The sequence below is a fragment of the Centrocercus urophasianus genome, unplaced genomic scaffold (assembly GCF_019232065.1).
Source record: "Centrocercus urophasianus isolate 14NV4802_14NV808 unplaced genomic scaffold, USGS_Curo_1.0 seq_10, whole genome shotgun sequence".
Taxonomy (NCBI): Eukaryota; Metazoa; Chordata; class Aves; order Galliformes; family Phasianidae; genus Centrocercus; species Centrocercus urophasianus.
This window is the reverse complement of record NW_024884142.1, coordinates 54,995,155-55,008,002: the sequence shown is the minus strand read 5'-3', so window position 1 is coordinate 55,008,002 and position 12,848 is coordinate 54,995,155. Positions and strand designations below refer to the sequence as shown.

The window sequence follows — 12,848 nt, the reverse complement described above, 5'->3', positions numbered from 1 at the left end:
TTTTTTTTTTTTTTTTTTTTTTTTTTTTTAAGAAAATCCACTACAGACCTAGGAATAATACACTTAGAGTGTATAATTGCCAAATTTTACAGTATTGAATTTAAAATGTAAATTTGCATTATCAATCTTATTTGTCCTCTGGGAGATCCTGCCATAGAGGAGCCAACAGCTAGTTTAGATAGTTTGTAAGCTGTTTCTTACTACCTCCCTCAGTCCTGATTTTGCAGCATTTGTCTGAGTCATAGTGAGTTCTACTGATTCTCAGGTAGTCCGCCAGGGACTGTTACAAGCTGCATAGGCAAAAATGGCTCCCAGATGTGCTTCACTAGCTCTTGCAGTTCAGGTCATGGCTGCTAAGGGAAGAGAATGTCAATGCCACAGGCAATGCATGCAGTCCTTCCCTTCCTTGCAGGGAACACAGAGTACTTTTTCACCAGTGGAATCCACGTATTTCTACTGGAGAATTTTCTTTTGAAAACAAAAAGAAATATGTATTTCAATGAAAAATACAATCAAAACAAAAAAAAAAATAATTTGTGCCACTCTGTTCTCAATAAGTACCCTCATTCCACTACAGAAAGTGGAAATAAACAGAAGTCCAGTTAAATATTTACTCTCATGTACACTCACTCTACAGATAGAAAATTTAATTTTAGTACCTGCTTTTCCTATGGAATTGTGTAGCATTGAATAGTGATCACATACATAAAATGAAAAGGGAATATTCTTTAATCTCCTTAAAAGCTCTGCAGCAGATAACCAATAAGTTTCACATACTACAACTATTAAGCTCCCTGATATACATTAATGTAATGCTGCTCATAGTGAGAATACAGAAAGATACAAATCACTGCACAAAATTAATCACCCAAAATGTTATTTTAAATGGGACAATAATTCCTCCCTGATTACTTACAAGCTCCTGAAATGCATCTGTGCATTATGACTTGGAGATTGTATGTTTTCTTTACACAGAGACAGTATCTTACAGTTAAGAAATACCAGTGGGAAGGCACATTTCTAGCATGCATTGCCAGATTAGCACACTTCACATCTAAGAAAATAATTTTGTTACCTTTGTTTTCCTTTTGGTTTCAATGGGTAGCTTGACTTACATTGTTTTTGAAAGATTCATCAAATTCCCAAAAGTCTACTTGTTGCACTTACAGGCAAGTTATATATTAAAAAAAAAAAAATCATTCAAAATACTGCATTGTGCTTCAGTACCAGCTGGCAGGGGGGTTCTTTACATGTGAAAATTGAATCTATCTTTTGGAATCACAGCTTTTACAATTATTTTAATGAAATACACTAACTTGAGGATAATTAATTCTGAACTGATTTTTAAAAAAATGGAATTTTTGATGACATACAAAATAATACAAAGATACAAGAAATAATATCCTATTAAATATTCCTGAGTTTCTACATTCTGGAAAACATTTCTCAAAAGATGGTTTCTACACATGAAGACAATGTTTGTCTTGTGCACACTGTAAATAACATTTCTGTCCTGGCAATAAATTATGTCTATAGATAATCCAATTCATTTCAGTGGAATTACTTGCATGCTCGAATGGCACTCTCTGTGAGTAGATATGAGGACCAACAGAAAGTGTGCACAGGATCAGTCCTGTCCTGTTTTCTTTCACACTATTGCAACTTAAAATGCTCCTGAAACTCAGGCAATGACTTACCAAATAATAACTGCTCCAAAGGGAGTTGAACTCTGAGCACAGAAATGCAAGAACAATTTTTGCCTCTAGTTCCATAATTTGTAGTGTTACTGGATGTTCCTTATTGTACAAGTCATCTTACTACAACAACTGGAAATCAGAGAACCAACTTCCAGCCTCCAAATGGTTAGCAGCAGTCGACAGACAATTTGACAGACACAGCAGAAATAGCACTGACAAAGAATCTGTTTCAAGGGAATGCATGCAAATAATGCATTTGTTATGAGCTCTACAGCAACTACTGATAATAAAGTTTCCTTTCTTCAGCAATTACTTTATATAGGTTTAAAAGAGGAATAGACTTCACCAATTAAAATAACATGTCTGAACATAATACAAGCAGTGGGTTGATTTCACAAATTCAGCGATAAATATGCTTTCTATAGATCTCCCTGAGGCAAGTGTGCTATTTTCATTGAACTGACGTAAATTCTCCACAGAAGCACAGCTTATTCCTAACCTAACTGAAGATGCATATGTAATACAGTTTGTTATGCTTTCCCCACTCACACTGCATCCTCCTCTTTGCCCCACTTACCCTGCTGATGTTGAATGGTCCCAGGAAACAGATGTAACGATGCAACATTTCTGCCACTGGCACCTTTGTAATGAGCCATAAGCACTGCTTGCTGCTGCTGCCCAGTGTAGGGTGCAGTGTTTCTCCAGAATACAACCAGAAGCAATTTTTCAAGAACGATTTTTTCTCATTCGAAATGAAGGCAACACCCTTCACCTGTTCCTATCGGAGGATGCACATTGTATCCAGACTGTAAAAACATCTTTATGTATTTTTGCAGAGATGCAGCAGCCAGATAAAGCCAACTGTGTTTGCAGCAGCTCTACCAGTCTCACAGCCATCATCCTTCTCCACAGTTTTCCTGAAGATTTTATTATCCCAGCAGCAGCCAATCTGTGCATGGAAACCTCTGATGTCAGGAGCCTGAATAATTAATTCATCCAGGCACTGGAACAACACTACTACACGGCTGGTATCTGAACACAGCAAGATGTGTGGCTGCAGAAAGCAATGCAGTCTTCTCAAAGATGCTTTTGTAATAAGACACTACTCAGTAAGCACAAAAATGTCTAAATGACATAGCCCTTATCTAGGAAGGCTGCTTTTTACAGTAACCACTTGGGCTCCACATCACATACTCTGTTCAGACATGGGAGTCCTTCAGCTTTTCAACTGAAACACTGAACTGGAAGGAATAGCAAACAATGAATCTGAACAGATATTTAGGCCACTTAGCTTTTAATAATGTATTTGAGGTACAGTTTAAGAAGGATGAAACAAGTAAGGATGCACAGAATTTTTGGCTTTTACCTGAGTCAGCACACAACATTTTGCGATTTCTGAAAACACACTATACTTGTCATTTCATTAAGTCATTAAGCCAAGTAGCAGATCATCTGAACAGTATCTATTTTGCCCTGGTAAAACAAAGACAGTTACGAAACAGCGTATGTGGAGATCCATATATTGTTCTCTGACAAGGGCCAACTCACCACATTATACTGAAATAAGAACAAAAGGCACACTTTCAGTGAGTCACTATAGAGAATGAGTAACTATAGAGGCTGAATTCAAATTTCTGTATACGTGAAGTAGCATGACTGATAAGATAACACTGATCAGAAAAATAAGTTGCAAGAAAAGAAAACTGTTCAGTGAATTGTCTTCCTTTAATTGTCTGGAAATAACTTCATATTCTTATAAACCTTCTCTCTGCTAATGCATCAGCAATAAGCTGCATTCTATGTCGATTAGGAAAAAAGGACAAACAATTGGATATATTTACATAAAATTTTTAAAAATATTTTGAATGATAAAAATATGCATCTTCGGGCAGTGATAAATATGCTGGTGAAATTTTCAACATGTATGGTCATTATATCATATTCGTTATAATACACGTGCAAGAAGAGACGGACAGTAATGGACTCTACAGGGTTGGAGTTAATTTCTTCTGGAAACACCCTTCCCAAGCAGCCAAACCCCTAACCCAGTTGTAGAGCAGCGCATGCTGCATCTGCGTGGTATGCAGAAGCTTCACACACCTCTGGCTTCAGGTGCATAGGGACTGGCTGGTGGGGAGGCAGATGCAGTATGAAGTTGTATAGAGAGGGTTCCACTGTTTCTGCAAGGTAACACAAAGAATCTCTTGCAGAGAGTGAGATGAGGTGGGGGTAAGTTCACAGATGGTTAATGGTTAACAAAAGCATCTTTCCTGATTCTTGGTGACCAAGCATTGCAGAGATTTGACTTGATTCTATCTTTAGTGAAATTCGAGTTGCTCACAGCACCTCATTATAAGCATAAATTATCCTTTTTTGTTTTCTTTCATTTGCTAGTTCTGTCCACAGAACACCAAACAGCCTCCTGTCTTTTTGTTTCCCGCATATTCAAAGTGTTTAGAAACACTGCTAAAACAACTTGGAAGTGTGAAGGAATGTGCCAAACCACCTGCAATGCTTCAAGATGTTGCTTGAGAACATGCACGGTGCAGAGAGACACAAACTGCAAGCATCCTGCTGGGAAAGTGCGTTTGGTCAGCAGTTTGACATAAGTTCTCTAAAGCTTTCAGTAAGAAATGTTATATTTCCATCCTCATTGTGAATATTCTGAAGACAGCTGTATAAAAACTTGCAGAGTTGAAGCAGTAATATGAAGAGATTGCTCATGAAAAGGATCAATAATCAATATTTAAAACTAAGTATGTTTAGTCAGCATCTACATTTAGGATTAATGCACAGAATATGCAGGAAGATTGAGTCCTTTTTATCAAGTCTACATTTAATAGAATTTTATGGGAGGAAAAATTTGCTTTAAAACAAACAAATGCTTTTAATTGTAGCTCTGATGGTAATATACAGCTAAATTTAACCATAACATTATATACTACAAGAAGAAAAAAAAAAAAAAAAAAAAAAAAAAGAAGGAACTATGTGCAGTGGAAAAGAAGTAACAGAGAGGGAAAAATTGATTTTGGCAGCCACTGCAATGCAGTTAGCATCAAAGCTGAGCAGTAGCAATACAAAGAATGGAAATATATTTTAAAATACTTTATGGACTTAGCACTTTGCTGTTTTTTATATTTTGAGGGGAAATACAGGATTTGTCAAAATGTGACTTGGGATACACATCCCTACTGAACATGTATTATCAGAAACAGTGAGATAGACCCATTAACAGACCTGTTATCTAAATTTTCAAACTCTAAGATGTAGGTACATACATACATCATCAAGATTCTGGCACGTTATTCAGCACCAGTTTGCTCCCCATCAGTTTCTGCATAAAGAAGATCCATGCACAAGGGCTGAAATGCATGCAGCCATCCACCATGGCTAAAGCCTCACTAGGAAAGTGATGGGGGATCTGCTCTATGGGATTCATACTGGCATAAATCATTGCTCAGTATGAAGGCAGCTCAAGAATGGTGGTTCAGAGAAAAAGGGTTTAAAGCCATTTGACAGAATGAAAGGGCTCCACACACACAGTTAAAATAGCTATAGGCAGCTATAGCATAGAGAAGTAGCTTCACAGATGCAGGAAGCCTGCCTGCCAGTAGTTCTTTCAATTGACATGAAAAGACTGTATAAAAAAACCTTTGCATGTCAATGATTCCCCTCCCCTAAATGTTGTTGTTGTTGTTTTTTAAATCAGATTGAATAAAATACGCAGTATGTTAAAGAAATATTTAAAAAAACACTTGAAGATAAGTAGCGTTCATCAAATCATTTGAGAAGGTTTTTCAAAAATGGTGAAATCCAGATCAGGGCCAGCGAGTCCATAAGTATCTTTGTCAGTCAAGGCTTTTAATAGTTATTCTGCAGTCAAGAAAGGTACTTAACATGCAATAATACAAACTTAACCTGCAGTTATACAAAAATACCAATGAGATCAGATTGAAGGTAGCATATGTTGAAAACTGAGAGAATAGGCTCCAGTTTCATCTCTTACTCACTTTTTGGCACTTACATGGGCTCCTAAACCAATAGAAAGTGTGGGTTGCTTTTTTTGTGCGTTTTTTCTTTGTTATTTTTCCCTGAAACCAAACATGTCAGGAAGGCAAATTACTGTAGCAGTTGTAACTGATTTTCAGTAAATTTGCTAATAGTATATGACACTAATAGGACTGTTCATAACAATAATTACCTCATGCTGGAGAAAATTTGCGCAAGAATATTTGAAATTCTTTTTCATTTAAAAAGGCACAGAAACTTCAATTATTTATGCCAAAGGTACAGCATGAAGCAAAATTCCTACCACCAAGGGTCATGGGAGTCTGAGTAGGTGCCTGTTGACTGAAAACAAGCCGTATTATACCCACCTATACAAAAGGCATCAGAAAAGACCCAGAAAACTACAGATCTGTCAGTCTAACCTCAATAACTGGAAAAGTTATGGAAAAGACTGTTCTGGGTGCTGCTGAAAGGGAATTTAAAGGACAAAGCAGGTATCACTTATAGTCAAGAGGAGTTAATGAAGGGAAGATGTTTTACCATCAGTTTTTGTCTAAACTCCGGGAAAATACAATATTTCACTAAAGGTTTACATCAGCATAAAACCCATTTACTCTGGGGAAAGTCTGTAATTTGATGAAGTCCATTTGATGAAGTCCATTTGATATCAGTAAATTCTTTACATAAAATCTGCATAGGACTGCATTCTGAACTTCAGCAACTGCCGTGCTCTCTGACCATACCTCTCAAGTCAAACATCCAAATACACAACTGAAAACATAGTTGCCTACACTTGCAGCCATCCAAGTGTAAAAGGAGCTCCTACTCTGAAGTTAGGATTCATTTCAATGAAAAATCTGTTCCTAGAGACAATTCTATTATGGTAACTAAAGGCTGTTGAGGCCTGAAAGGCTGTCTAATTGTTCAACAATGCAATGACAAAATGAGCTAGTGAAGAAGCTAACTGACAAAGAGTTAGAAACAGTGAAGAAATATAAACAAGTTTATAATTTGCAGCAAGCAGTGCATTCACAAGCCAGTAGAAATAAAATTACTTTTTGTTCATCCATCTAAAAGCTATTTATGATGCAAAGAGTCTTAATTTTAGGTAGGCTGCTTCTTCACTTTTTTCTCAATTGTACAACTAATGAATATACAGATGTTATGGTATAGAGAGAGAGCTTAGCTATACAGTTGTTACACCAAAGCAGGAAACAAGAATGATAGGGATGCTCACCTGTATCCTAAGCTCACTTAGGAAACTCTGGTGGAGTAGATCTCCAGAAAAGATCCTTCCCCACTGGTAGTCAGCTCTTAAGTAGGTCTAGGAGAGGTGAAACCTGGCTCCACCCCTTCCGGCAGCACAGGTGAATTGCCTTTGCCTGTGCTTCCGTGGCTGACTCATTGCTCACCTCAGGTGATCAATCAGAGGTTCAGGCCATTATTCAGCAGTTCTCATACACTCAATACATAAAAAAAACAAATAGGAGCTGAAGTTACATATTTGGCAGGATGCAGAACTCTTGCTGACCTTGGAAAAATCTATACTAATTTGTCCAAATAACAAGCCTATTCAAATTCACTGCAGGCCTTTGAATGCTAACACCTGGACTCTCCAACCATTCACTGTCATTCTCAATTAAGCATGCTTTATCTCCTTGATGGATCGCCATAAATAAACTCTTCCCACAGAGAGTAGATGACTCTCTCTGTTCCCTGCTCAGGGAACCCAGTGAAAAAAAAAAATCAATTATTATTATTATTCATTAGAATGTCAGTTCCAAATAATCCCCCCAAAACTTTTCTGCATGCTCAACACTTCTCCCCAGTTTTCCTCCTAATGGTGGCTCTTAGATTTAACTCTCTGTTTCAGGCACAGAACAGACAAAATCTACATTAGAAGAAGGGATCTGAGAAGGAAAAAAAAAACAACTATGAGTTATCTAGGGAGCATGTACTCAACAGGTAGGAAAAAAACCTGACTGACAGCTGAAAAAGTGAAAGAACTAGGCACAATCTTCTCATACTATAAATATCTCTGCCTTAGAATGGGTAACACTCCATAGTCAAAACAAAGATACATTGCCAGGTATAACCTTGTGCCTATACAAAACTTATTTTCTCCCCTTTTATACAAGTAATAAGACCAGTATTAAATTAAGCAACTCAACTCTGAAACACCTGCAGAGGTGTTCAAAGCCAGGTTGGATGGGGCCTTGGGTAGCCTGTTCTAGCATTAAATGTGGAGGTTGATGGCCCTGCCTGCAGCAGAGGGGTTGGAGCTTGATGATCATTGAGATCCTTTCCAATCCAACATATTCTATGATGATTCTATTATGATAAGGAGCCACACAGGTTTTACCTGGTGTTCATCAAGTTCTCAGCTACTCACAGGAAGATTTTTCATTTTTCTTTTCTTGCTGGAATTCCATTCCATTCTAGTTACACTGACTGCATCTTGATGTTGGCAGACATTATTTTGCATGAAAATAAGCAAAAAAATATATTCCCCAATTAAGAATTTCACATACAATGGATATCCAAAAATGTATTCAAAGTTCTTCAAAATGAAGAACTACAAATGATAAGCATATTCAGTGCAGGTTGATTAATAAATAAAACAATAAAGAAGAAACACCTACATCATAAACAAATAAACAGCCACAAATGAGGACAATGATATCTCAGATTTCCCCAGAAACCATGCCATGACTGAGTAGTGCTATCACTTCCTGACAAACTCAATCAGTCAATTACATTTTCAATTAGGAATATTCTTCTGGGTTTCACTATAAGTTTTATATAAGTGAATGATTGCAGACTGTCTACAGAGACAGCACAGTAAAGGAAAATCCAGCTCCACTGAAGCAATAGAGTGCTTTGTTAGTTATATTAACAGAGTTTACATTTAGTTCACGCTCTTCCAATACAAGTGCACAAGGAAACAGCAGTGAGATTGTCCATTCATCCTTAAAGAAAAGGAAAGTGGCCACAACTACACACATTTAGAAAGTTTTTGATGAAAAATATTACTGTTATTGAATCTCAAAAGTTTTAAACTTCACAGAACCATCTTTTTTTCACCAAATCTCAGGTTCTGAAATAATCTTAATGAATCCACACTGACAGGAAAAAAAATACTCGATCCCTAACCCTGATACAGATGCACTTGACAAGTGAATGTCAGGATCCTTCACAGTTCACTGCTAGTAGTTACATAAATTAACAAGAACATCAGTCCCAAGCAGAACCTGTAAGGTGAATAAATTTTGATCTACTAAAGAATGTAGATTTATTTTTTTGTCTTGTAATTCATAATCAAAAAATGAAAATACATTACAATGAAAAAATTCCCTTCATTTCATACACACCTCAGTTTCAGGAGAATGCATCTCAGGGTAGACATACACATGTATGCACATTTTCTAAGGCATTTGATGGAATTATCTGCAAGTAGGTGAGTTTAACAATAAATACCACAACACTGTAAATCTAACAATTTTTTGAAATGCTGTCATTTCAATATTTTATTCAGCAGTTATGCTGAATGTTACAGCTCTTCCTGAATCTCTGGACTTCAGCATATGCTGGTGCAGCTCCTCTATAGAATAGGCAGAGCAGCATGGAATTATTTCACTTTTTTTTTTTTACAGAAATAAAACACCTACCAAACATTCCATGTTCTAAATTCATCTTATTCTGCTGGAGTAATATGAAAGCAGGTTTCCTTGAGCTAGTGATCTAATCCTAAGATGGACTAAAATCAATACTAGCATGGTTTGTGTGTTTCAAATACCTTTATAATATGCTTGCTGTGAGAGGATACTCAGCTTGCTTTCAATGACAGTGACTAGGCATCTAATTATGGGTTCAGATGGCATTAACAAATGGCATAATAGCACTAGTTGGTGTTTCAGTGGGCACACCATGCCATTTGTTGGCCATAGACGCAGAGAAAGTAACCTAATGAACCTTGAAAGAATATCGTACAAGCCACATGTTTGAGGATTTCCATGCATCTTCTGTGGATCAGACAAGAGTGGAGTGTATGAAGCCTCATTATGGAGGAGAAATTTCTTCCCAGAAATTCTGGGGACCATCTAACTCCACTAAGTTACAAGCTCAAACTCACTTCTACCTGAATGGATGATTTATTTATCTTCCTGGAAGCATCACAAAAAGTCACTGGATATGTTTAATCGAGTGGATTGTATGGTTCTGAAATACACCAGATGTAAGTATTCTTCCCATTTCATAACAGAATGACAGCTTGACTGCACTAACTCCTTGCCATCACAAGCCACCACAGGTTTTCATTAGGAAAAGGCAAGGATATGAAATGACAAAGGACACCACCTAACTGACTTCTCATCTAAGTGTACAGGCCCAGAAGTTTGGGGCATATATACTCAACTTAGTTACAACTATTACTGCAGACTCCAAGTTTTTTGTCCTCTGTACTTTACAAGATTTATTTCATGCACAGTAAAGAAAAGTCTCTCTTAATTAGTAATATCATACTTCACTATATTCAGTTAACATGAAAACTACTATTATTGAAACACAAAAAATGCAATGCCTTGTGTAGAGCATATATCATCTAATAAACAGCCAGAAAAGCCCAATAAGGTCAAAATAAAAAATACTAGTAAATCCACTAAGTTGTATATGCAATTTATAATGAAGATATCACAATATTTTCTTTTAAATGATAGGAGAATTAAATATTAAACTACAGTTACTAGTAAAAACTTTTCTAAAATCTGTGGATATTAACAGAAACAGGGTAAAACACCAGAATAAAACTTTCTTTCAAACAAATTCTTGAGAAAGCAGCATCTTAGCGTGTTTTGTTTGTTTGACTGTATCTAGGGAATGTTTCTTTTGTTCATTGTGAACAGTTACTGAAGTAATAAAAAAAGATTAAAAATTAACACAAATTCAATCCATGTATTCTACTTCTTTTGTACAAGAATTGTTTTATTCACTGTATTTAGCATGTGTGTCTTCCTATTTTGTGCCTGTTTCCTGGCACGTCTGACAAGAGTTTCTAGAAAACTCAAGATTTCTTGGCCTGGTTGTGCTTTCCCACTGAGCAGTTCTACTGATATCACTGGGGTTGCAAGAGAGTAAATGAGAGAATTACAAGAACCACAGTGAGTGGAGCTTATGTTATTTGGAATCTATGTCCTGATGTAATGGGTGAAAGGGAATGAAAAGAAAGGAAAAAAGTCCACACAGATTAAAACTTCATGCTTTTAAATCCGGTGTTTCTTTTTACTTTAGCTACCACCTAGTATGTTTATATTTCATTCCCCAAATAGCAAAATGAAAGTATCATGAGAACTCACAGACACTGAGTATCTGAATTTCATAATTAATAAACAGATTCCCCCCAGACCTTTCAGGGATCTTATGACCTTTTGTCAGATTGGTCTAAATATAACAGAACACTGAGAAACAAAACCTGGGGACTGTGCTGTGGATCAGAATATCACTATTACGATGATGAACCCAGTGAAGTGTTCACCAAAATTTATTATCTCTAGTCTTTTGCTTATACTTAGTTTCAAATTACATTTTTTTTAAAACAGACTCAGATCTGTGGTGTTAAGCAAAACATCCAATGGGTTAGCTGCAGCATAATAAAGCTACCTCTGCAATCTGAATTTTGGACACTGTTTGAAGTGGGAGTAGCAACTGCTGCTTCCAAAGAGCCAGGCCCTTCTGTTCCCACAGCAGTAGCCACTACCCTGACTCCAAAGGGGAAGCAGCAGCTCCGGCCTGGACTTGCAGGGCTCTGGCACTGACAAGAAGCAGCACAGTGGTGAGCTTGTTCCTGTCCAGCAAAGTGCTACCTTCACGCATGACAAGGGCACTCCTGCTACATGAGCACTGTGAACACTGCTGCTGCAGAAGGATGCAACAGTTACAGGAAGAACAGTACGAGAGATGGATTTCATTAACTGCTTACATATGGCCAAATATTAACCATATAAGTAAAAAAAAAAAACATGCTCAGCTGGCATGGCATGGCTATGTGCTGTAACCAAGATGCATTAGTGGTGCTTGCTGGCTCATGAGCACATTAAGTGAATCAGATTTACAGCACTAAGAGATATTTTCTAGCAGTCAGTAGCAAGTTGCACTAAACAGCACCTTACAACATAGGAATGACATTTGCCTCTTACTTGCATTATGACAAGAATGGCAGAAATAGGTGGCATTTCTGTGTTTACATTTTATCTTTTAATAAATGTTATTTGTATGGTTTTCTGCTGTTTATGATAAGAGCATAAACTTGGCCTATCCAACACCTCTATTGTAGACAACCGGTTTGCTTCAGCAAAATAGCTGAGCCTGTGCTGCCTTAGGAAGTCAGCTGCTTGTTCTGCTTTGTACATGACCACTGAAGAAAGAAAATGCCTTAAGCCATTTTGAACAAATAAATATATATCAAATACCTATACATTATACTATAAAATAAAATGTTTATGTTAGTTCATATTATGTAGCATTATCTGCAGATAATTCCCTTCATGATTTTCCTAAAGAAAGTATAAAGCTGTAATTTCTTCTATTATTATTTCTACCAAGACAAATAAGCCATTATTATAATATTAAGTGCTACTGACCAGCATTAAACCATATTAAAAATATCCCATTAATGATAAAACATATTACATGGGTGAACTTCTTCTGCCTCTGTCCTTTTGCCACTTGCTTTTTAATTAGTGCAGCAGACTTTAGCTGGTGAAAGAGAACTCTTGAAGGGGAGCTGTATTCCAGATAAGGTACACAGCTCAGTTAATTATTAATTAATCAATTAATTTTGAGTAACCACTGTTAAATGTTCATGGAAGGGTGACTCCCATCACAGCACCACATCTGAGGGGCCATAGCTTGGACACAGCAACTAACAGAGGATGGAGACTGTGTCCAGGCTTGTTGGTAGAGCTGGCTCTAGGACTGAGCATCAGGACAGGCAGAAAATGACTGCAGGGGACATGGGGAATCAGGAGAGCCGAATTCCTTCCCACCAGCGCTGCACTTCACACCATGGTTACACAAACTCTTCCCTCTTTAGTTTGGTTACGATTTTCTTACGATAAGTGTTTGCACTCAAAGACTGTACCTCTTGCT

General features: G+C 37.0%; 1 protein-coding gene across 1 annotated transcript in view; it reads right to left on the bottom strand.

Moving 5' to 3' along the window:
* Positions 1-12,848, bottom strand: part of SYNE1 (spectrin repeat containing nuclear envelope protein 1) — a 274,529-nt gene that overhangs the window by 238,111 nt on the left and 23,570 nt on the right. The window lies entirely within an intron of this gene.